The sequence below is a fragment of the Macaca thibetana genome, chromosome 3 (genome assembly GCF_024542745.1).
Source record: "Macaca thibetana thibetana isolate TM-01 chromosome 3, ASM2454274v1, whole genome shotgun sequence".
Lineage (NCBI taxonomy): Eukaryota > Metazoa > Chordata > Mammalia > Primates > Cercopithecidae > Macaca > Macaca thibetana.
This window is the reverse complement of record NC_065580.1, coordinates 146,990,667-147,016,196: the sequence shown is the minus strand read 5'-3', so window position 1 is coordinate 147,016,196 and position 25,530 is coordinate 146,990,667. Positions and strand designations below refer to the sequence as shown.

Below are 25,530 nucleotides of genomic sequence, written 5' to 3'. Positions count from 1 at the left end.
GCCTAGCAGTTTGAGATCAGCCTAAGACCACGTCTCTGTTTCTTTTGTTTTGGTTTGGTTTGGTTTGGTTTGGTTTGGTTTGGTTTGGTTTTGAGATAGAGTCTCGCTCTGTCGCCCAGGCTGGAGGGCAGTGGTGAGATCTCGGCTCACCGCAACCTCCCCCTGCTGGGTTCAAGCAATTTTCCCTGCCTCATCCTCCTGAGTAGCTCGGATTACAGGCACCTGCCACCATGCCAGGCTAATTTTTGTATTTTTAGTAGAGATGGGGTTTCACTGTATTGGCCAGGCTGGTCTTGAACTCCTGGCCTCAAGTGATCTGCCTACCTCTGCCTCCCAAAGTGCTGGGATTACAGGTGTGAGCCACCAGGCCTGGCAAGACCACGTCTGTACAAAAGATTTAAAAATTAGCCAGCCAAGCACCTACTCAACTACTTGGAAGGCTGAGGCAGGAGGATCATGTGAGCCCAGGAGGTTGAGGCTGCAGTGTGCCATGATCGTGCCACTGTACTTCCAGCCTGAGTGACACAGCGAGACCTTGTCTCAGAAAACCAAATTGTTTTTTACTTTAAAAAGTAATGAAAATAAATACAAATTTAAGACAGAGAAGGTAATGTTCAAGTGAAGTCCCAAATGGAGGGACGGGGGAGGTGTGAGAAGGTGGGCGCCCTGCCATGCTCACCCCGGATCAGTGGCCCCTTCCTTTCCACCACCTCTCCCTCCCCACACACCTGTGTGGAACGGACCACACGCGGTCCAAAGCAGATGCCTCATGCCTGGGGGCTCAGCTGGCCTCAGACAGGCGGCTGGTCCCGTCTCCCACACCTAATCCCACCGTGGGAAGGCTGACTCCAGGGCCCCGGAGGGAGCTGGAGGAGAAGGAACCCAAAGGCCGGACATGAGGGCTACTGTTTCCCCCTCTGCACCCACAGCTGAGTCTTCAAGCTGATGCCACCTCCCAGCCCACAGCTTCCAGGCTTCAGATCCAATGATAAGGCATGGGGGAGAGAGCAGCGGGGAGCTGGCCTGTCAGGGACCCCTCCTCTTCCCCGAATCCCTCCTCTTCCCACAGATGTGGCCCCTAGCTCTGAGCTGGCTGGTGTCCCTGGACGAGGGAACTCTAACTACCGTGGCTTCAGGCATTCCTGTTCCTGGCTTGGAGGGGACTGGTCTTTCTTGGTGACTTTGCCCCAGACTCTGGGGGGATGTGTGGACCCCAAGAGAAGCAACAAGACACAGGCACGTTTCAGGGCTAGCTCAGGCCCCGAACTGAGGGGTGCCGGGGAAGGTGCGATTCCTGATTCTCTGCAACTGAGCTACAGGCTGCCTCTGCCTCTCCAGGGCGATGGAAACAGCCTCCATCCGTCTCAGTTCCCTCCCTTCTCCCTGCAGTGCTGGGTCTGGGCTCCTAACGTGTAGAGGGCAGGGAGCGGGTTCTCAATGCCACATGTCCCTGGGGCTTCCTGCCGATGGCAGGTGCGGTCCCTGATCCTTAAAAGGCCCCCAAAGTGTCCCTGTCCTGGCAGTCCCGTGTCCCACATGTTGCCACACCCCGCACACACCCGTCTTCAGTGACACCCACACCGCCATTCATGTGACCTCCCACAGGCCCCGTGCCGGTGGAAAGGGCTGGGCCCACTGGCTCCAGGTCCCACCGCCCCTCACATTCCTCCCTCCCTGTGCCCCCTTTTATAGGGGCTCCGTTGTGTCCCCCCAGCTTCATACACTGAAGCCTTGACCCCAGAACCTCAGAATGAGACTGTGTTTTGAGACAGGGCGGTTAAAGAGGCAATTAAGGCCGAGAGTGGTGGCTCACACCTGGAATCTCAGCACTTTGGGAGACCGAGGCAGGCAGATCACGAGGTCAAGAGTTTGAGACCAGCCTGACCAACATGGTGAAACCCTGTTTCTACTAAAAATACAAAAAATTAGCCAGGCGTGGTGGTGGATGCCTGTAATCCCAGCTACTTGGGAGGCTGAGGCAGGAGAATCGCTTGAACCTGGGAGGTGGAGGCTGCAGTGAGCTGAGATCACGCCACTGCACTCCAGCCTGGGCAACAGAGCGAGACACTGTGTCAAAAACCAAAAACAAACAAACAAAAAGAGGTGATTGAGATGAGATGAGGTCATAGGGGTGGGCCCTAATCCACCCAACAGGTATCCTTCTAAGAAGAGGGGATCAGGACACAGAGGGCACCCCCATGAGGACAAGGGGGAGATGGCGCCTGCAAGCCCAGGATGGGGGCTTCAAGAGAAATCTGCCCTGAGGACACCTTCATCTTGGACTCCAGCCTCCAGCACGGTGAGAAATAATTGCCTGTTGTTGAACCCCCTGCTCTGTGGCACCTGTTACAGCCCTGCTCGCAAATGAATACACCTTCGGGCCCACCCAGACCCCCAGTGAATACACCGCCCAGCCCGCCCGGGCCCCCAGTGAATACACCGCCCAGGCCCCCAGTGAATACACCGCCCAGCCCGCCCGGGCCCCCAGTGAATACACCGCCCAGGCCCCCAGTGAATACACCGCCCAGCCCACCCAGGCCCCCAGTGAATACACCGCCCAGCCCGCCCAGGCCCCCAGTGAATACACCGCCCAGGCCCCCAGTGAATACACCGCCCAGCCCGCCCAGGCCCCCAGTGAATACACCTCCCAGCCCGCCCAGGCCCCCAGTGAATACACCTCCCAGCCCGCCCAGGCCCCCAGTGAATACACCGCCCGGCCCGCCCAGGCCCCCAGTGAATACACCTCCCGGCCTGCCCAGGCCCCCAGTGAATACACCTCCCGGCCCACCCGGGTCCCCAGTGAATACACCTCCCGGCCCGCCCAGGCCCCTGGACGCCCAGCTACCCCTGCTTTCCTGATGATGGCACCAGTGCTTCCGTTTATTTCCCTGGGGCCCAAGCCTCTAACTCCTACCTGAGCACCCACACTGGACCCCACGTCCCCATGGTGTGAGGACCCGGAGCCTGGGGGCTGAGTGAGGAGGAGGGCCGGGCTCAGGAGGAGATGCCAGGGCAGCATCACTGGGCATCTCCAGGCATCCACACCCTTAGCTGTGGCTGCTGTCCTGCACAGGCAGGGCTGCCTCTGGGAGCACGGAGGCCCTTGCTCTTCTTTGCTTCTTTTTCTACCTTTTTTTTTTTTTTGAGAGAGAGAGTGTTTTTGTCACCCAGGCTGGAGTGCAGTGACGTGATTATAGCTTGCTACAGCCTCAACCTCCTGGGCTCAAGTGATCCTCCCGTCTCAGCCTCCTGAGTAGCTGGGACTATATAGGTGCATGCCACCACGCCCAGCTAATTTTTTTATTTTTATTTATTTATTTATTTATTTATTTATTTATTTATTTGAGACGGAGTCTGGTTCTGTCGCCCAGGCTGGAGTGCAGCAGCGTGATCTTGGCTCACTGCAAACATGGCCTCCCAGGTTCAAGAGATTTTCCTGCTTCATTCTCCTGAGTAACTGGGATTACAGGTGTGTGCCACCACGCCCAGCATTTTTTTTTTTTTTTTTTGAGACAGGGTCTGGCTCTGTCACCCAGACTGGAGTGCAGTGGCATGATCTCAGCTCACTGCAACATCTGCCTCCCGGGTTCAAGTGATTCTCCTGCCTCAGCCTCCTGAGTAGATGGGATTACAGGTGTGTACCACCACACTTGGCTAATTTTTTTTTTTTTTTTTTTTTTGAGACAGAGTCTCGCTCTGTCACCCAGGCTGGAGTGCAGTGGCGTGATCTCGCTCACTGCAAGCTCCACCGCCTCCTGGGTTCACGCCATTCTCCTGCCTCAGCCTCCCGAGAAGCTGGGACTACAGGCGCCCGCCACCACACCCGGCTAGTTTTTTATTTTGTATTTTTAGTAGAGACGGCGTTTCACTGTGTTAGCCAGGATGGTCTCGATCTCCTGACCACGTGATTTACCCTCCTCAGCCTCCCAAAGTGCTGGGATTACAAGCGTGAGCCACCGCGCCTGGCCAATTTTTGTATTTTTAGTAGAGACAGGGTTTCACCATGGTGGCCAGGCTGGTCTCCAACTCCTGACCACAAGTGATCCTCCTGCTTCAGCCTCCCAAAGTGCTGGGGTTACAGGTGTGAGCCACTGCTGCTGACCCCCAGCCTATTTTTTAAACAAATTTTACAGAGATGGAGTCTTGCCATGTTACCCAGGCTGGTCTCAACCTCCTGGGATCACGGGATCCTCTTGCCTTGGGCCCCCAAAGCAGTGAGATTATAGGTGTGAGTCTTCTCACCAGCCCTGCTTCTCACTCTTCTAACTTGCCATGTGGCCTTGAGCGAGCCTGGGCCTGTCTGTGACCCTTGCTGGCATAGCAGGTAGATGGTGAGCCTGGGCGGACTTTGACGACAAAAGCCCACTGCCTCCACCCCACCTTCCCCACCTTACTTCACACACCTCACTTCCTGGGGGGTACCTGAGGGCAGAGGGTCTCATGGATCAGACAGGCTGGGCTGGCAGGGAGCTGGGCGCCACAACGTGAGGCCCTGTGCTCGCCCGCCTTGAAGACCCACCCTCAAACAAGGCCTTTGTGTACGCAGTAGACTTACAGGAAGATTTTGCGGGAATGAAGGAGGCTTGTATCATCACAGAACCCCGAAAACAGAACCTGAATGCTGCGCTTCCCTTTGGAACGTCTCCTTTCTTCATTTGTTTTTGTTTTTTGTTTTGATACAGAATCTTGCTCTGTCACCCAGGCTGGAGTGCAGTGGTGTGATCTCGGCTCACTGCAACCTCTGCCTCCTGGGTTCAAGTGATTCTCATGCCTCAGTCTCCCAAGCAGCTGAGATTACAGGTGTCCGCCACTACACCCACCTAATTTTGTATTTTTAGTAGAGACAGGGTCTCGCCATGTTGACCAGGCTGGTCTCGAACTCCTGAGCTCAGGTGATCTGCCCGCCTCGGCTTCCCACGGTGGTGGCATTACAGGCATGAGCCATTGCGCCCTGTTAATTTTTGTATTTTTAGTAGAGATGGGGTTCCACCGTGTTGGCCAGGATGGTCTCGAATTCCTGACCTCAAGTGATCCACCCACCTCAGCCTCCCCAAGTGCTGGGATTACAGGCGCCCGCCACCACGCCCGGCTAATTTTTGTACTTTTAGTAAAGACGGAGTTTTGCCAGGCTGACCTCAGGTGACCTCCCTCCCCCACCCTGACCTCCCAAAGTGCTGGGATGACAGGCTTGCGTCACCACACTCGGCTAATGCTTGTATTTTTAGTAGAGACAGGTCTCGCCATGCTGCCCAGGCTGGTCTCAAGTCTTCGTTTGTTGTATTATTCCCACTGCACCCCCCAGGAGTTCCCCACCTGCCACGCCTTCCCCAGGATCTGGCCACCTATGCGTGGGGCAGCCACCTGTCACCCCAGGCCCTCTTCAGGTCTCTCTAGTCCTGCATTCCTGGACTCCTCCCCTTGGCTTCCAGAAACTCAAATTGCCCCATTCATCACGCGGAAGCTTTGGGTAGACAGAGATCTGGCGGCACCACCTCTCAGAGAGGCCAACGTGGGACCCCGCGGGGCACAGGCTATGCAGTCAGTCTGTGGAAATGGGCTCACCGGATGGAATAATGCCAGGCGGAGCCTCTGCCCCAACCCGCCACAAACTCCTGTGAGATGGATTAGAGACCTCAGTGCACAAAGCAAACTTTTTTATGCTCTCTGGACTGGGAAAGAGTTTGTACATCAACACCAAAAGCACAAATCACGAATAGAAAGATCGCCAAGTCCAGACACAGCAAAATTAGAAATGTCTGCTTGACAAAAGCACGTCATAAACAACGCAGCGAGACAAGCACAGACACAGAGAGGATATTTGCAACCCGTATCACCAACAAACGGGTCATACCTGAGATCCACCGGGAGTCCCACAAACCAAGGGGAGATGAACAGCCCTGTCCGGGCCAGCGACGTGGAAACCCTCTGGTGATCCTAGAAGAGGAGGCTGGTGGTTGCTATCAAGAGGCGCCCAGGGCCGGGCGCGGTGGCTCAAGCCTGTAATCCCAGCACTTTGGGAGGCCGAGACGGGCGGATCACGAGGTCGGGAGATCGAGACCATCCTGGCTAACATGGTGAAACCCCGTCTCTACTAAAAATACAAAAAACTAGCCGGGCGAGGTGGCGGGCGCCTGTAGTCCCAGCTACTTCGGAGGCTGAGGCAGGAGAATGGTGTAAACCCGGGAGGTGGAGCTTGCAGTGAGCTGAGATCCGGCCACTGCACTCCAGCCTGGGCAACAGAGCTAGACTCCGTCTCAAAAAAAAAGAAAAAAGAGGCGCCCGCTGCAGTCACAACGGGGGCAACGTGGACGGAGACCTCCGTGAGATGCGGCCCCCACACCACCCGCCCGGCCTGAGTGTGGCACAAGGGGGTGTTGGCGAGGACCAAGAGCCTCAGCGCCTCTTCCCCTGGCAGGAGCACCAAGCGGCGTGTCCCTTTGGAGGCTGCCAGCTGTTTCTCCTGCAGTTGAGACCACACCTACTCCATGCCCGGCAGCTACACCCTAGCGTGTGTCCTGGGGCAGGTGCAGCATCACCGGGGATAACGGGAAGCTAGAAACAGCATCCACGCATCTTTTCAGGGAAATGAATGACTCACCTGTGGTGCCTGGTGGGGGACGCCGCGGCGCAGTTCACACGAACAGACTCCAGATGAACCACACCTGCGTCTATCAATGAGGATTAACCTCAGAAGGGTACTATGGGATGAGAAGAGCAAGTTGCTGAATGTCACGGACAGCAAAATACCATTTATCCGAAGTTTAAAAACACAAATTTCACGGCCGGGCGCGGTGGCTCACGCCTAAGACCCCAGCACTTTGGGAGGCAAAGGCAAGTGGATCACCGAGGTCAGGAGTTTGAGACCAGCCTGCCCAACATGGTGAAACCCCATCTCTACTAAAAATACAAAAAATTAGCTGGGCGTGGTGGTGCGTGCCTGTAATCCCAGCCACCGGGAAGCTGAGACAGGAGAATCCCTTGAACCCGGGAGGCGGAGGTTGCAGTGAGCCCAGATCAAATCACTGTACGCCAGCCTGGGCAACAAGAGCAAAACTCCATCTCAAAAAATAAAAATAAGTAAATAAATAAATAAATAAATAAAAGGAGCCCCAAAGGGCTCCCTCACCCCTTTCCCACAGAGGCCACGGCGGGAAGGTGCCGTCTATGACCCAGGAAGCCTTTGGCAGACAGGGAGCCTGGCGGGGCCTGGGTCTTGTGCTTCCAGCCTCCGGAGCGGTGAGCGGTGAACTGCTGCTGTTTATAAGCAGGCAGGAGGGCCTGAATTGCCTCCACCCACCCCTTTCTAGCACCGGCGTGTCTGCTTCGGACCTGGTTTTCCGGGCTCTTCGCTGCCTGTGGCCGCCCCGCCGGAGGCGCCAGGGTGCAGTTCACCTGCTTGCTTCATGGCGGCCTCCTGGGCCCTGAGGACCGGGCGAGGGCGGGAGAGCAAGTCCAGGCTCACAGGCCTGGAGGGTGCTGCCCGTGAGACGCGTCCCTCCTCCGACGCGGTTCAGATGAGAGGGCGGACCCCCGACAGCGATGGGGACTTGGGGTCCCTGGGAGGGGTGAGCAGCAAAGCAGCCGCCACCGTGGGGACCCTGCGGGTGGCTAGGGAGGGCCGGATGCAGTCACCTCTCTCACCGGCTCCTCTCCCTTTCTCGGCACAGGAGGGGCTCGCGTGGGGCGCTGAGGGAGCAGAGGGGCCGGTCAGGCCCACCCCTCACTCCACGGCCCAGACCTGGGCGAGAGCAACTGCAGGCATTGGATGAGGACGTTTTACCCGGAGCCAGACCCTGCCACAGAGAGTGACCAGGAGGCCCAGGGCCCTGCTCGGGCGGGTGAGGGCTTCTGCACCACTCCAGCTTCCGGGGAAGCGGAAACTGTTCACACTCCCGGCGCCACCCAGGTGGGCCCTTCAGTAACTCGGTTCTGCTACCGTGGTACCGGCTTCCACACCAGGCTCCCCTGCCGCTCAGACGCTTCCAACTGTCCTCCTCCCTCCCCGTGTTCTTATCATGCCACTTGGGGCTGGAGTACCCTCCTCCACCCACACTCTCACACACACATCCCTACACACACATACCCCTACATGTACATACACCCCTACACACACACCCCTACATGTACATACACCCCTACACACACACCCACCCACATGTACATACATCCCTACACACACACCCTACATGTACATACACCCCTACACACACCCCTACATGTACATACACCCCTACACACACACACACCCCTACATGTACATACACCCCTACACATACACCCCTACATGTACATACACCCCTACACACACACACCTACATGTACATACACCCCTACACACACACCCTTACATGTACATACACCTCTACACACACACCTCTACATGTACATACACCCCTACACACACACCTCTACATGTACATACACCCCTACACACACACACCTACATGTACATACACCCCTAAACACACACCTCTACATGTACATACACCCCTACACACACACACACCTACATGTACATACACCCCTAAACACACACCTACATGTACATACACCCCTACACACACACATACACACACACACCTACACACACCCTACATACACATATACCCCTACATATACACCCCTACATACACCCTGTATACACACACCCCTACATACACCCTACATACACACCTACAAAAACACACCTACACACACATACACCTACACACACACCTACACACACCCTACATACACCCACTACACACACACCTACACACACATACACCTATACACACACCTACACACACCCACTACACACACCTACACACACACACACCTACACACACACCCTACATACACACACCCCTACATGCACACACACACCCCCCTACACACACACCTACACACCGGTCTCCCAGCCTGGGCCTCTCCCCATGGAGTGCCCCCTCTGCCTTGCAGCCAAGGAGCGCCCAGCCCTGTGTCGGACCAAGGCTTCAAAGCCCCTACTGACCCCACCACCCATAAGATCAAAAGTGAAATTCCTCGGTGGGTCAGTTTGCTTGGGCCGCCATAACAAACTCTCACAGACCAGGCAGCTGAAACAACAGATGTTTATTTCCCACAATCCTGGAGGCTGGAAGTCCAAGATCAAGGTGTGCGCGGGGCTGGTTCCCCCTGAGGCCTCCTCCTCAGCTTCCAGACGGCATCTTCTCCCCATGTCCTCCCCGTGTCCTCAGGTGATTGTCTTTCTGTGAGCATCTGTGTCCTAATCTCCTCTTCTTAGAATTCCAGTCAGACTGGATCAGAGCCCACCCTAGTGACCTCATTTTCCCTCCATTATCTCTTTAAAGACCCTGTCTCTGGCCAGACACAGTGGCTCATGCCTGTAATCCCAGCACTTTGGGAGACTGAGGCAGGAGGATTGCTTGAGGCCAGAAGTTCAAGACCAGCCTGGGCACCATAATAAGACCTCATCTCTACAAAATAATTTTTAAAAATTAGCCAGGTATGGTGGGGCATGTCTGTGGTCCCAGCTACTTCAGAGGCTGAGGGAGGAGGATTGCTTGAGCCCAGGAGGTGGAGGCTGCAGTGAATCCTGAGGGTACCATTGCACTCCAGCCTGGGTGACAGGGTGAGACCCTGTTTCCAACAAATAAAATAAAATAAAATAAAAAGATTCTGTCTCCAAATACAGCCATACTCTGAGGTCCCAGGGGTGAGAACTTTGGCATATGAATTGGGGGAAGACACAATTTACCCCATGACACTGGGCATGAGATCCAAAGGCCTTTGCAATCCGGGCACCATCTTCCTTCCCAAAGCCAGATCCTGGGGGCCACGTGGGGTGTCCCAACAGCGGGAAAATTTGCCGTGGTGGCCCCCAGTGGAGGTCCTGGCATCCTTGTCTCCAGAGGTCAGAAATGCTTAAAGTAAGCATGGGCTGCCCTCCCTGCCCTGGGCCTCCTGTCCACTTGAAAGCACACACTTAGGAGCAGGCTTGGTCCTGGCTGGGGGAGTAGAAAGGTGCCCTGGACCGGGAACCCAAACACCAAGGGAGCAGCAGTGGGGAAGAGTTCTGTCCTGGCCCCACACACTGGCAGACCATGCTGGTGCTCCACATGTCATCACTGTGACAGCAACTCTGCAGGGCAGGAGGTGTGACCCCATTTCACAGATGAGGAAATGGAGGCTCCTCAAGGACACAGGCCTCACCCGAGGTCACACTCAGGAGGGAGAAGCTGCACATGGGCCCACAGGTTCGTGTGCCTGTTACACAGTCACAGACCAATGCGCTGAGGCAGCAGGGTTTGCAGCAGAGAAAGAGTTTCAGCATCGCTGGGAGCCAAACTGGGAGATGGGACCCTCGAATCCATCTCCCCAAGGAGTTCTGAACTGCAGTGTTTTGGTGTTTTTTTTTTCTTTTTTGGTTGTGTTCCAATAAACTTTATTTATGAACACTAAATATTCATGTTAATTTTCATGTATCATAAAAGTCTTTTTAAAAAAGCATTTAAAATTATAAACACAATTCCTAGCTCACAGGCCGTAGAAAGCAGGCAGCAGGCTGGATTTGGTCCACAGGCCATAGTTGGCTGTCTCTTATACAGGCTTTTATACGTTATGCAAAGTGTTTCAAATTCCAGAGACTTTGGATACTTTTCTTTTTTTAGATTTCTCATTTAAAAATATATACAATGCAAGTTTTCTTTCTGGATCAATATACTCACATGAGAGAAAATAATTCAGAAAAAAATATATTTCCTTACTTGAAAAAAGGGAAAAGTGCCAGGCATGGCGGCTCACACCTGTAATCCCAGCACTTTGGGAGGCCAAGGTAGGCGGATCACAAGGTCAGGAATTTGAGACTAGCCTGGCCAATATGGTGAAACCCCATCTCTACTAAAAAATACAAAAATTAGCCAGGTGTGGTGGTACATGCCTAGTCCCAGCTACTCGGGAGGCTGAGGCAGGAGAATGGCTGGAACCCAGGAGGCAGAGATTGCAGTGAGCCCAGATCAGACCACTACACTCCGGCCTAGGCAACAGGGCAAGACTCTGTCTCAAAAAAAAAAAAAAAAAAAAGGCCGGGCGCGGTGGCTCAAGCCTGTAATCCCAGCACTTTGGGAGGCCGAGGCGGGTGGATCACGAGGTCAGGAGATCGAGACTATCCTGGCTAACATGGTGAAACCCCGTCTCTACTAAAAATACAAAAAACTAGCCGGGCGTGGTGGCGGGCGCCTGTAGTCTCAGCTACTTGGGAGGCTGAGGCAGGAGAATGGCGTGAACCCGGGAGGCGGAGCTTGCAGTGAGCTGAGATCACGCCATTGCACTCCAGCCTGGGAGACACAGCGAGACTCCGTCTCAAAAAAAAAAAAAAAAAAAAGGTGGAGGGGAAAGCTGTAAAACAAATGTTTCATCTTAAAATATATAAATAGGAGATGTAAAATTAATGATTAAAATTTTTATTCTATGCAACATAAAATAATATGCATAGATCTGGTACATAATTTATTAGTTTTTACTTTAGAAAAAAAAGACAGTGAGAAAAAGGTTTATAAATTTCTCAGTCCCTTTTATAAAAAGTTGCAACTAAAACCAGCCATCACTTACATGTACAACCATCAACTCTGAATATAATATTAATTATACCTAGGAACTGGAATTTACCTAGATGAGTTCTGGCGGTTTTTTGAAAAATGCACAATTATATCAGAGAACACTGTGTCTTCCACAATTTGTAACAATTTTGAAAAGGAAACTCCTGCTTCCATAATATAAGGAAACAAGAATACTCTTTCCATAGTCATCATCCTGTATTAAAGAAACCTGATAGTCTGATTTACCTTTATCAAAGGTAAAATGATTCACATTTGCATGGATTACTCTGATCCTCAGTAGTTCCTAAACACAAAATTTTGCATAAACCTTTATCTGGGTTTTCCAAAGCAAGTATTACACTGGCAGAAGTCCATGAGCTGAAGAAAAAGAAATTGAATATAAAAGGTTTACCGACGTTATCCTTTCTAATTTTACAACAGCTTCAGGTGTTGAGAACTAACTGGTTTCTGGTGCCTATCCACTATGAACTTCTAACACTTCTCAGTACCATCTTTTGGTGGTTGCTTTATTTTGCAACGTAGAAGATCCTTTCATCCAACTTCAATCATCTGTTCTTCCCCAGACTTCGTTTCATTATAATAATGAATTTTATAATCTTTAGCAAGTTGAATATATACTTTCTTTTGAGAACCAGACAGATTTTTCCCGTTTTCATTTACAGTCTTCAGCTTTGCCTGCGGTGAACCATCCTTAGCTTCTTGGAGGCTTTCAGCTACATAAATGGTGTAAGCTGAACAAGGTAATTTTGGTTTTCCAAGCAGTTTTAACTCTCTCTCTTTTTTACTAAAGCTTTCCTTTTTAACTGTTCATGCATGATTTCTGTTTCCAAAGACATAATCTGACTTGGAGTTAGCTGTTCTTGAATTCTGCTTATCTATTCTTTGTATGCCTGCCAGTCGACCCTATAAGCATCTTCATATATTTTTTTCTCTGAGTTGGGAAGTTCCCTCCAATGCCCGGTGATTCTTCTAATTAGTTCTGTATTTTTTGCATCTGGGTTCTGAGCTTTAAATATGGGTAATTGTTCTTCAGAAAATCGAAGGTAAGAAGTTACAGATTTCTTTGGATAACTTGCCAAGGCAGATGAAAACCATTTCCATAAATACACAAAACTGAAGGGGAAGCGCAGTCGACTTCCACAGCTGGTACACAGCTCCGCCTGGACCTTCCCAGGGCGCTCAACATGCCCCACATGCTTCGAAGAAATGCCATCGCACCAGCGGACTAGGCAGTGGCCGGGTCCCAGTCTCAGAGAGCTTCCTGGCACAACAGACACCAGCAATGACAACTCGAACCTGCCTGCGACCCTCTGGAGTTTGTTATCATGCCCGCCACTCACGAGGCACTATGTCACTCAGGCTGGAGTGCAGAAGCTCGATCTCAGCTCACTGCAACCTCCGCCTCCCAGACTCAAGCGATTCTCCTGCCTCAGCCTTCCGAATAGCTGGGATTACAGGCGCAAGCCACCATGCCTCGCTGATTTTTGTATTTTTAACAGAGATGGGGGTTTCGCCGTGTTGGCCAGGATGGTCTCGAACTCCTGACCTCAGATGATCCACCCATCTCGGCCTCCCAAAGTGCTGGGATTACAGGCATGAGCCACGGCGCGTGGCCCTGGACTGGGGTTTTTAAGGGGATCATGGGGGGTGAGGGGCTGGATACCTGGGGTCATTGATGGGTTGAGGTGAGGGGAGTGTGGAAACGGCATTCTTTCGTGAGTCAGTTCCTCATGAGGTCCTTTGCATCAGCTAGCATCAGTTGTTTCATTGGTGACCAGACCCTGAAGGAATATCTCAGAGAGAAAACATTTGGTGATGGTCAAGTTGTTATCTATAGAGTAGTTAAAGGGAGCTATAATCTAGATTCTACATGATTAGGACAATAGGTACCAAACAGCTATGAGGAAGTGAATCCGACAGCAAGCGGACCCAGTGATGAACGCTGAATTTGCCACAAGCTTGGTGTATTTTTGTTTCTCCCCCTGTTCTTCCCTGATTTATTTTATTTATTATTATTATTATTATTATTTTGAGACAGAGTTTCGCTCTTGTTGCCCAGGCTGGAGTGCAATGGCCCGATCTCAGCTCACTGCAACCTCTGCCTCCCGGGTTCAAGTGATTCTCCTGCCTCATCCTCCCTAGTAGCTGGGACTATAGGCACCCACCACCACACACAGCTAATTTTGCATTTTTAGTAGATATGGGGTTTCACCATGTTGGACAGACTGGTCTTGAACTCCTGACCTCAAGTGATCCACCCACCTTGGCCTCCCAAAGTGCTGGGATTACAGGCATGAGCCACCATGCCTGGCCTCTGATTAATTTTATAAAGTTTATAGGGATGGCCCAGCACAGTGGCTCATGCCTGTAATCTCAGCACTTTGGGAGGCCAAGGAAGGAGGATTGCTTGAGCCCAGGAGTTCAAGACCAGCCTGGGCAACTGTGAGACTCCCCATCTCTACAAAAAAAGAAAAAAAAATTAGGGGGCTGTGGTGTTATGCACCTGTTATCCCAGCTACTCAGGAGGCTGAGGCAGGAGGATCACTTCAGCCCAGGAGGTTGAGGCTGCAGTGAGCTACAATCATGCCACTGCACTCCACACTGGGTGACAAAGCAAGACCCTGTGACACACACACACAAAGTTTATAGGGACGGCTTCAAATTTATCATGCACCAACAGCCACATGGGCCACCTTTCTTTTCTTTTTCTTTTTTCTTTTCTGGTTTTTTTTTTTTTGGAGACAGAGTTTTGCTGCTCTGTGGCTCAGGCTGGAGTGCAGTGGCCCAATCTCAGCTCACTGCAAAATCTGCCTCCCAAATTCAAGCAATTCTCATGCCTCAGCCTCCCGAGTAGCTGGGACTACAGGCATGTGTCACCAAGCCCGGCTAACATTTTGTATTTTAGTTAGAGATGGGGTTTCACTATGTAGCCCAGGCTGGTGTCGAACTCCTGAGCTCAGGCAATCCACTGCCTTGGCCTCCCAGAGTTCTGGGATTAAAGGCGTGAGCTGCTGCGCCTGGCCCACACGGGCCACCTTTCTGATTCACACTAAACCTGTTCCTCAACAGGGCCTTCACACTGTTCTCTCTGCCCAGAGCGTTCTTCCTCCATAACTACCCGTGGCCACACTGACTGTTCTAGCTAGCATCGTCCCTCGCAGCACTCTGCTCGTCATCTTTTCTTGTTTTTTATTTTTTTATTTTTTTATTTTTTTGGAGACAGAGTCTTGCTCTGTTGCTCAGGCTGGAGTGCAGGTGCGCCATCTCAGCTCATTGCAACCTCCGCCTCCCGGATTCAAGCGATTCTCCTGCCTCATCCTCCCGAGTAGCTGGGATTACAGGCAGCCACCACCATGCCCGGCTAATACAGATGAGGTTTCACCATGTTGGCCAGGCTAGTCTCGAACTCTTGACCTCATGGTCTGCCTGCCTCGGCCTCCCAAAGTGCTAGGATTACAGGCGTGCCTGCTCATCATCTTTAGAACACCTGTCACTATCTGAATTATCTTTATTACTGGTTCCCTTGTTTATAGTCTGCCTCTCCCAGCTAGATACAGAACAATGCCTGACACACAGCCCAGTCTTAGTGAACATGAGATGAATGAATAAACCCCAGCCACGCAGTTCTAACGGAAGCTGCTGTGTGGACTCAGGGTGAACACCCGGCCAAGCCAGGCCATGCACAGTCCTTCCATGGGATTTTCCCAGCTGAGGCTGAAGGAAGACGTGCAGATCCTGTCCGGTGGCAGATGGCACGGCATGTGGCTCTGGAGCTCTCTGTCCCCTAGTAACCCCATCCCCACCCCCCAGGGGAAGAGGCTGCCCGACCAGAGGTAGATGTGCTGAGAGCAGCAGGGATGAGGCTAGAGATGTCCTGGGATCTCTGAGCCTTCTTTCTGTGTGCAAAACCACAGAGTCCTGACTTCCAGGAAATTCCTTTCTTGCCTCAGCAAATTTGAGCCAGGTCTCTGACTCATTAATAAAGGACCCTGATGGGCACAGATGGAACAAGGGGCCACGGGAAGGGTGGGGCCTCTTCACTATAAACGGGGTGCAGCAGGGCATGGTGGCTCACGTCTGTAATCCCAGCACTTTGGGACACCAAGGTAGGTGGATCACTTGAGGTCAGGAGTTTGAGACCAGCCTGGCCAACACGGCAAAACCCCATCTCTACTAAAAATATAAAAATTAGCTGGGCATGGTGGTGGGTGCCTGTAATCCCAGATACTTGGGATACTCGGGAGGCTGAGGCAGGAGAATTGCTTGAACCCGGGAGGCAGAGGTTGCAGTGAGCCGAGATTGCGTCACTGCACTCCAGCCTGGGCAACAGAGCAAGACTCGTTCTCAAAATAAATAAATACATAAATAAATGGCACAAGCGAAATGGTCACTCAGCTGAGACAACAGAGACGGGACTCAGATCTGCTTTAGGGTTGGATTAGACCCCTCTAGGGGTCTCCTCAAGCCCCTGTGTATCCCAGGGGCTCCCCCGCCCCTGCGGACCTCTGTTTCTCCCATTATAAAACGATGGGGTAGACGAGATGGCCCCTTGGCCGAGTCTGGTGGAAATGTGGCATCCGAACTGACTCCCAGTAGATTTCTGAACAGTCTACCCCATCACCCCACTGGAGGAGGCAGACACAGGCTGAGGACCACCGAGGCCCTGGGCACTGCTGGGCTGGTTCTATCCAGCGCCCTGCCTGGCAAAACCCCGCTACAGCTCATCAACACGCAGCAACTCCCCCCGCCCCCAGCCCGGCACCTCCAGTGTGGACAGTTGGCAGAGCTGCTCGGGTGGCTCTAAGACTCCCCTAATGAGATTCTTGACGATTTGGAAACTAACGATATGCTCAACTCATCTTTAATTGGCATGGTGCTGCTGGAGATGCCAGCGCGGGCGAGACGCAGGCCGGCTTTGACTCGAGCCATCATTATCGCTCTTTGGCGGCACCCAGTCCTCGCCCGCCCTCGCAGCCATCGCCCCCGCCGCCCCGCTGCCCACACCTCCTGTGGCTCAAGGCCGAAGAGCCAGGGAGTGGCAGAACCAAGGCTTGGACCTGGAGCTGCTGAATTCTGGATCCCCCGTGGGAAGACTCTGTACCCCTGGGATCCCCCGTGGGAGGACTCTGCACCCCTGGAGCCCCCGGGATCCCCCTTGGAAGGACTCATCACTGCGGGATAAATGCATGCTGACTCCTCGATCACTCCCCTGGGCTACACCTCTTGGGGGCAGGAACCTCCTTGACCACGGCACTCTCCACTCCTCACACACGCAAGGGCTCACAGAAAGTTGCTGAAGAGTTGGAAGAATTCGGGGCTCCAGAATTCAGCAGCTCCAGGTCCAAGCCTTGGTTCTGCCACTCCCTGGCTCTTCGGCTTTGAGCAAATTGTTGAGCTCCTCTAAGCCCGGCCACCCGTCCGTAAAGGAGGAATGGGCACAGGGCACAGGTAACTTGTGGAATTGTTCAGAGTACTTACTGCGATGACACTGATGGGACCTGGCACACAGGAGGGGCTCAATGGTGTCTTCTGATTGCCCAGCTCTGTGTGGGGCACTCAGTAAGTACTCAATGAATGGTGAGGCTGCAGCTGCTGCAAAGGGTCTACTCTGGCTGGGTCTCTGGTCTCTCTTGGGAGCTCAGTGACCAGCCTCTGCCCAACCCCAAGCCAACCCCTCCCCAGCCCCAGCCCAGCCCCAGGACAACCCCAGCCCAGTCCCAGACCAGCCCCAGAGCAGCCCCAGCCCAGCCCAGCTCCAGCCCAGCCCCAGCCCCAGCCCCAGCCCCAGCCCCAGCGCAGCCCCAGGACAACCCCAGCCCAGTCCCAGACCAGCCCCAGAGCAGCCCCAGCCCAGCTCCAGCCCCAGTCCAGCCTGAGCCCCAGCCCCAGCCCAGCCCCAGCCCAGCCCCAGCCCAGCCCAGCTCCAGCCCAGCCCCAGCCCCAGCCCCATCCCTAGCCCCAGCCCAACCCCTCCCCAGCCCCAGCCCCAGCCCCAGCCCAGACCCAGCCCACCTCCAGCCCCAGCTCAACCCTAACAGCCCCAGCCTCAGCCCAGCCCCACCCTCTGCCCAACCCCTGCCCATCCCCAGCGCAAACCCTGCGTAGCCCCAGTCCAAACCCTGCCCAGCCCAACCCTTGCCCAGCCCCAGCCCAGCCTCAGCCCTAGCTCAAGCCTAACACAACCCCAGCCTCAGCCCAGCCCCAACCTGGCTCAGCCCCTGCCCAGCACCACCAGCGGCCACACAAGGCCAAGAGCCCCCTTCCCTGTTGCCTGCAGTCCCCAAGGCAGAGTGTCTCAGCAGAAGCTATGAGGTGCTTGGAGCTCCCCAGGTGCAATTGGAGGCCTTGTTATCATGATTAATATTTAATTTCTCATCAGGGGTGACCACCCAGCTGTCTCTGTGCTGCCATTGTTCCAAATTTCCTCCTTTTCTATTTCTGATTCCTTCTCTTTTGTGAGACTGTGCTGACTTTGCCCTTAATAAATCTCATTTTATTCTTCTAATTTACTCAGACAAAGTTGGATAGTTTTAATATCATCTGAATTATTAGCTGTTCTGTCAGTTTAATGTTAACTGCAAATTTTGGTCAATGGATTTGCCATTCTGTCCTCCGGATCAGAAATCAACATGCTTTATAGGGGCAGCTCCCAGCGAGGGGTCCGGGAACCCATCCCAGTTCCAGCCGCGAGGGGCTGAACACCACCATTTTCGATGCCTGTCGCCCACGTTACCTGTGGCAGGGAGCAAACAACTGTGTGTGTGTGTGTGTGTGTGTGTATGTGCGTGTGTGTGTGTGTGTGTGTATGTGTGTGTGTGTATGTGTGTGTGTGTATGTGTGTGTGTGTATGTGTGTGTCAGAGGGAGGGGGGAGAGAGAGACAGAGGAGAGAGAGAGAAAGAAGAAAGAGAAAGGAGAGAAAGAGAGGAGAGAGAAAGGAGAGGGGAGAGAGAGAGGAAAGAGAGAGAGGGGAGAGAGAGGAGAGAGGAGAGAGTCTGGCTGCTGACCTCACCTGGATTAGAGGGGCAGGGGGCAACAGTGGAGCTTGGGGGTCACAGATAAGTGAGTGAAGGGAGGACAAGAAGGGGGTGACCTCCAGAGAGGCAGGGAACCAGAAGGTGCCAGACATGAAGAGGAAGAAGAGGAGGGGTAGGAAGAGGGGGAGAGAGGGAGAAAAAGCGGGAGAGGAGGGAGGGGGAGAAGGGGGGGGAGGGGGAGGGGAGGAAAGAGGGGGAAGAAGAGCAGGAGAGGGGGAAGGGAAAGAAGGGGGGGGGGAGGGGGAGGGGAGAAGAGGAGGAGGGGGAGGGAAGGAAGAAGGGGGAAGAAGAGGGGGAGGAGGGAGGGGGAAGAAGACAAGTAGGAGGGGGAGGGGGAGAAGACGAGAGGGAGGGGAGGAAGGAAGGGGAAGAAGATGGGGAGGAGGGAGGGGGAGGAGGAGGGGAGGGGAGAAGAGGAGGGGGGAGGGAAGGAGGGAGGGGGAAGAAGATGGGAAGGAGGGAGGGGAAAGAAGAGGAGGAGGGGGAGGGATGGAGGGAGGGGGAAGAAGATGGGGAGGAGGGAGGGGGAAGAAGAGGATGAGGAGGGGGAGGGGGAGAAGAGGGGAGGGGGAGAAGAGAAGGAGGGGGAGGGGAGGAAGGAGGGGGAAGAAGAGGGGGAGAAGGGAGAGGGAGAAGAGGAGGAGAGGGGGAGGAGGAGGGAAGAGGAGAAGAGGAGGAGGCCGCTGCTGGGTGCCCTCCAGGATAACTATGAGACCCTGTCCCCAGAAAAACAAAACAAAAAAAGCCATGGACAGAGATGTCTGCCTGAAACTCAGAGGTTAAACAGAAATAAGGCAGGAGAGAGTGGCCGTGGCCGACAGTGGGGGCAGGGGTCCTGAGAGATCCCCCAGGGAGGCCTTTCCTGTCGGGGCCCTGTGGCTTCTGGGGGGAGGCAGGACTTCAGGTGTTTAAAAGGAAGGTATTATTCTTTAATAGCTAACATTTATTGAACGTCCAGCATGTCTCAGGCACTATTTTAAATATTCTACAGAAAGTAATGGATACTTTTAACAACCCTACCTAGGCACTGTGATTTTTCAAACAGCTTTATTAAGATATAATTCATATGCCATGCAACTCACCCATGTAAAGCACACAATTCGATGTTTTTTAGTGTATTCACAGCGTCGTGCAACCATCACCACAATCAACTTTAGACCATTTTAATCGCCCCCAAAAAGAAATTCCACACACCTTAAGCCATCAGTCCCCACTGCCGTCCCTCCCAGCCCCTGGCAGCCATGTCTCTATTTTCTGTCTCTACGGATTTGCCCATTCTGGGCATTTCACATTAGTGGAATTCTATAGATGTGGTATTTTGTGTCTGGCTTTTTAAAATTAGCATCTGGGCTAGGAAGAGTGGCTCATACCTGTAATCCCAGCACTTTGGGAGGCCGAGGTGGGCGGATCACTTGAGGTCAGGAGTTCGAGACCAGCCTGGCCAACATGGGGGAAACCCCATCTCTACTAAAATTACAAAAATTAGCCACACGTGGTGGCGCATGCCTGTGATCCCACCTACTCGGGAGGCTGAGACAGGAGAATCGTTGGAACCTAGGAGGCGGAGGTTGCAGTGAGGCGAGATGACGCCACTGCACTCCAGCCTGGGCGACAGAGCAAGACTCCATTTCTAAATAAATAAATAAACTAAGCATCTAATATGTTCAGGGTTCATCCATACTGCGGTCTGTGCTGGACTTCACTCCTTTTTATTGTTGGATAATATTCCATCGTGGCCACACCACCGTCTGTTCACCCAACCTTCGGCTGAGGGGTGTGGGCGCGATGTCCACTTTTTGGCTACTATGAACAAAGCCGCTGTGACCATTCACATACAAGCTCTTGGGTGGACGTATGTAGCCATTTATCTTGGGTATATACCCAGGGGTGGAATTACCAGGTCACATGGTACGTCTGTATTTAACCATCTGAGCTGCCTGGTGTTTTGTTTTGTTTTGTTTTGAGACAGCGTCTCACGATCTCGACTTACTGCTGCCTTGATCTCCTGACTCAGCTTCCCAAGTACCTTGGACTGCAGGAGCGGACCACCACACCCGGCTAATTTTTTTTTGTATTTTATACAGATGGGGTCTTGCCATGTTGCCCAGGCTTGAACTGCCTGTTTTAAAAGGAGTTTATTTTAAAGATAAAAGAAAGGAAATGAAAGAGCAATACTCGAGGGCACAGTCCACAACTGTTGGTCCCAGGAAAAGAGAGATTTTTTTTTCTCATTCATTTCTGTATCCTCTGACACTGAAGAGACTTTTCATGGATGGATGGATGAATGAATGAATTAGGGAATCTGAGGGACTTGGGAGAAGCAGAAACAGAAAAGAGAAAGGAGAAGTTCAGTTTTTTTCCAGTCTTGAAGCTGAGTGCTGGCTTGGACTGGGACCCTGAGACCTGCCTGCCCAGGGAGGCTTCCAGAGGACCCCCCAGGAGTGGCCGTGGGCTCCCCCGGCCTCTGGGCCTGGACTTCCCTCTTGCCCACCTCAGGGCCTCAGTTCTGCCCTGGGAGGTGGCGGCTCAGCACTGCAGCCTTCGCCACTAAGTCATGCTTTTCCAATCTCTCTCTTTAACAACGGCTCCCAAAAAGTGTAATTTTTCGCTCCATGCTGTCTGAGACGGCAGTAACAGCCCGTTAAGCAAAATAATGAGAGGAATAAAATCCGCTGAGACGCGGGACCTCCAGACATACTCGGCACACAAATCTTGAGGTTATAGAGCCTGGAGTCTAGAGGCTTTCAGCGGATCAAAGTGCCGGGTGGGAGACACCGGGCCGGGTGAGCAGGTGGCTCGGGGTGGCCCTGTCCCTGCAGCCTGGAGCTCCGAGCAGTGCCCGTGGCACCCAGGCCCTTTTAAGAGCTTACAACAGAGTTCCTGGCCCTTTTAAGGGCTTACAACGCTAAGGGGTTCCACGTGAAAGGGTCGGGATAGATTGAGAGCACATGTGGTTAGAGTGGGGGTTAATCTTTTAACCTCAGGCCTGGTCATCAGTGGCACCGGCTGGTCTTGCCACTGACTTCATTCCTGTTGTTTTTCAACTTTTACTTCCTTCTCCTATTCAGAGCAGCCGTGATGGGGCCGTCTTCCGTGTCTGAGCGGTGGGAGCCTCCTGGCAGCCTCCCGGGCTGCAGTTTTGCTCTCTGGGGGTCTGAGCCCTGTGCACCTGCTCTGAAGTGTTACAGAAATGGCCCCAGTCAAGCCCGAGACTCTCTCCAGCCCGAGCTGGGCTTCCTGAACTCCTCGGCTCACCGCAGAGGCCCAGCTGCCTCTCTGGCCTCCCTTGCCTGTGTCCTGAGGACCTGGACCTGCCTAAAGCCCCCAGTCCTGCTCCCCACCCTTCTCCTGGCCTGAATCCCACCCGGGATTCAGCTCACCCTCTCCTCAGACCAGCTGGGGGACTCTCCATCTCTATGGGGGCTGCGTGGCAGGCGGAGACCACAAACCACTGCCACAACACCCCGTGTACCACCACTCTCCCGGCACCTTCCCCACCAGAAGGCAGGGTCTTCCTTGCCCCCTCCTCAACCCAGAAAGGCCTTCGAGACGGTTTCGATGGACAGAGAAAGGCCAAAGAGACGTTGCACCAGCCTCCCGGGGTTGCCGGAACAAACGCCACACACCAGGTGATGCCGGCCACAGGCACTCATCTCTCACAGTCCTGGAAGCTGAAGTCCGAGACCAAGGCATAAGCAGGGCTGCTTCCTGCTGAGGCCCCTCTCCTTGGTTTGCAGACGCCGTCTTCCCCCTGGGTCCTCACAGAGTCGTCCCTCTGTGCATGTGTGTGTCCCCATCTCCTCTTCATATAAGAACACCTGTCAGATTAGATTAGGGCCCACCCCTATAACTTCACTTGCCTTTTTTTTTTTTTTTTTTTTTTGAGACAGGGTCTTGCCCTGTCACCCAGGTTGGAGGGCAGTGGCACCATTATGGCTCATGGCAGTCTTGAATTCCGAGGCTCAAGTAATCCTTCCACCTCAGCCTCCCAAGCAACTGGGACCACAGGTACAACACCACGTCCAGCTAATTTTTTTTTTTTTTTAAGTAGAGATGAGGTCTTGCTATGCTGCCCAGGCTGGTCTCAAACTCCTGGGCTCCAGCGATTCTCCCGCCGTGGCCTCCCAAAGGGCTGGGGTTACAGACGTGAGCTACTGTGACCAGTGCTTTTTTGGTTTTTTCTTTTCTTATAGAGATGGGGTCTTGCTCTGTTCAGCCCAGGCTGGTCTCAAACTCCTGGGCTCAAGTGATCCTGTCACCTTGGCCTCCCAAAGTGTCTGCATCACAGGCATGAGCTGCCACACCCGGTCTCCTCATTTTACCTTCACCCTCTTTCAAGGCCCGGGCTCCAAATACCACCCCATTCTGACACCCTGTGGGTTAAGACTTCAACATATGAATTTAGGAGTGACAAAATGTAACCCGTAATGGATGCCATCTGGCCTCCAAGGCTGGTCCCTCAAAGCCAATACACATGCCCCCACAGCCCAGGTGTGGGGCCGTGGTGGGGGGGGGTCCCAGGCCATGTGGACAGGAACCAGGGCCTCTGGTCCTCGGTGCTGGCTGAAATCCCACTTGAGACCCAGCCCCATTTTCCAGCAGCCCTGTGAGGTGCCGACGCCATCGTCCCCATTACACAGAGGAGAAAACAGAGGCCCAGAGAGGACAGGTCGCTGGCACCTTCCAGAGAAGGGCACGTGGGGGATCTGAATACTCACACGCCTTAACTGCCCTCGGCCCCAGCTCTTCATTACGATGCTTTAGCCTGGGCCGTCATCCCTGATGCGAGGCTGCACCTGGGATGACCCAGGCCGCACCTGGAAGGCACGGCCCCAGCAGCCAGTAAACATCCTCAAGGAGCAGCCGGAAGCAAGGAAAAAAGGCATCGAAACGGCACAGACAACAAGAGCCCCGAGCGACGGGCTCGGTCCTGCCTGGTCTGCTGACCTGCCCGCCTGGCGGTGAGAAGGCTGGGACCCAGACAGAGGCCGGGGCGTCCGGGCTGACCCAGATGGCCCCACAGTGCCGAGGTACAGCCTGAGGACGCTGAAGAATCTCAGCGCCAGAAGGGCTGAGGCTAGACGTGGAGCTAAGCCCCAGGACCCCCATCCCAACAGGACCTTCCTCGGTCTAGTGGCTGGTAGCAGGCAGGTGACACAGGCGGGGCTCTGGGTGTGCACCCACCCCGCTTCTCTCTGCGTCTGCTTCGTACTTCACTCTTCCCTCCCCACTGCCTCCCTGTCCCCTTCTCTCTCTCCTTCCCTTTTTTTTTTTTTTTTTTTTTTTTAAAGACAGAGTCTCCCTCTGTCACCTAAGCTGGAGTGCAGTGGCGCAATCTCAGTTCACTGCAACCTCTGCCTTCCAGGTTCAAGCGATTTTCCTGTCTCAGCCTCCCAAGTAGCTAGGATTACAGGTGCACGCCACCACGCCCGGCTAATTTTTGTATTGTTAGTAGAGATACGATTTCATGGGCTAGGCTGGTCTCAAACGGCTGACCTCAGGTGATCTGCCCGCCTTGGCCTCCCAAAGTGGTGAGATTACAGGCGTGAGACACCACATCCAGCCCCTTCTCTCTTTTCTCTGAAAACCAGACTTTAGATCTCCCACACCCAGTGGGAAATAAAGCTACCCCATGGCCACCTGCAGGGACAAACCCACTGTCCCTAACTCCCCCAAATAACTGAGAAAGAGGATCTGGCTGTTTTAGCTTCAGCCCTGGTGTACGGAGCAGGGTCCCCCTGGGTAGCAGCTGAGCCCCACCCTGGACTGGCAGGTTCATCCTAAAACTGCCAGCTCCCATCACTGTCAACTCCATTGCACCCACCGGATCTAACCTGCGGGCTGCTTCTCCCACCCTGTCCCCCACAGTGCTGGCCACAGCACCCCACAAACAGAGCCTGCTCTCCGACACCCAGGTGGGATGACGGGCACCTTGGAAGCTCTGCATGAACGTGCCCTTCCCCGCCTTGCTGGGTACTGTGCCCAGGAGCAGGAAAGTGATAGGAATCTTGGCTGGTCTACCAGAAAAAGGAACATCATGTTGCTCCCAAGGCCTCCACTTTAGAGACACTGGAAAACCAGACCATTCCCAGGGACCAAGGTGGGCTGGACCCAGACATCAGCACACATATGTGTGCTTAAGGAATCAGAGGTGGTCAGCAGCTGACGAGAGAGCCACTTCCTTGAGGAGAAGGAACGGGGATTATTTTGTGTGTCTTCAGAGGGCAGAACAGAATCAGCAAAAGCAGATTTGACCTAACCTTGGAAAGACCTTCTCACAGTCAAACCCAAGCAATGTTATACTTGGCCACTCCTAGAGGTAGTGAGCTCTCTGTCACTGGAGGTATTCAAACAGAGAGAGGACAGCTATGGGTCAGGAACATCGCACAAGGTGAGTGCGTGGCCTTCAGGCTCCCTCGGGTTCTTCTCTGATTGCTGCCGTCCTGGGCCGGCTCTAGGGAGAAAGCGTGCAGTCCTCTCTGTCTAAAAATGAACTCTTGCTTCTCATCATTTCTGTCATGTTGCGCCCGACAGTAACAGCTGTTAAGAAATCACATTTGTACCTTTTCAGGAGCTCTCTCGAACTTGGAGTGCAAATTAACTTCATGTGATCTGAAATATAAAAGGTCGCTTCTCCTACAAATTAAAAATCCGGGAGATGCTTGCCAAGCCTATGAGCAGATCGGGTTCTGCAGGGACGTCAGTCACAGAGGACTCGGTGGCTGCCCCGCTGCCCTATGCACGGGGACGGCTCCTGCTGCCCTCACTCAAAGCTGTGTCCGGTCACAATGTCCCCAGCTGTGGCCTCTTCGACCTCCTCCGCCAGCATCAAGGGGGATTCTGTCCTCCCTCTGAGCTCTCTGGACTTCCAAACACCCTGAACACCCAGGACCC

At 53.6% G+C, this 25,530-nt stretch overlaps 2 protein-coding genes and 1 pseudogene across 15 annotated transcripts in view; 1 reads left to right on the top strand and 2 right to left on the bottom strand.

The window, feature by feature from the left end:
* Positions 1-25,530, bottom strand: part of NUDT1 (nudix hydrolase 1) — a 1,171,653-nt gene that overhangs the window by 648,686 nt on the left and 497,437 nt on the right. The gene's annotated exons all lie outside the window — the stretch shown is intronic.
* Positions 1-25,530, top strand: part of PSMG3 (proteasome assembly chaperone 3) — a 585,180-nt gene that overhangs the window by 519,459 nt on the left and 40,191 nt on the right. Inside the window, exon 1 of one of the 13 annotated variants that reach the window (XM_050784293.1) lies at positions 18,805-18,810. The exons of 11 other annotated variants lie outside the window; for them this stretch is intronic. The gene's annotated coding sequence lies outside the window, so the exon portion shown is untranslated. Of the gene's footprint in view, positions 1-18,804; positions 18,811-18,867; positions 18,873-25,530 lie in introns of those variants that run through there. One more of the 13 variants, XM_050784290.1, reaches the window with a different exon arrangement.
* Positions 12,072-12,813, bottom strand: LOC126950576 (transcription factor A, mitochondrial-like; annotated as a pseudogene).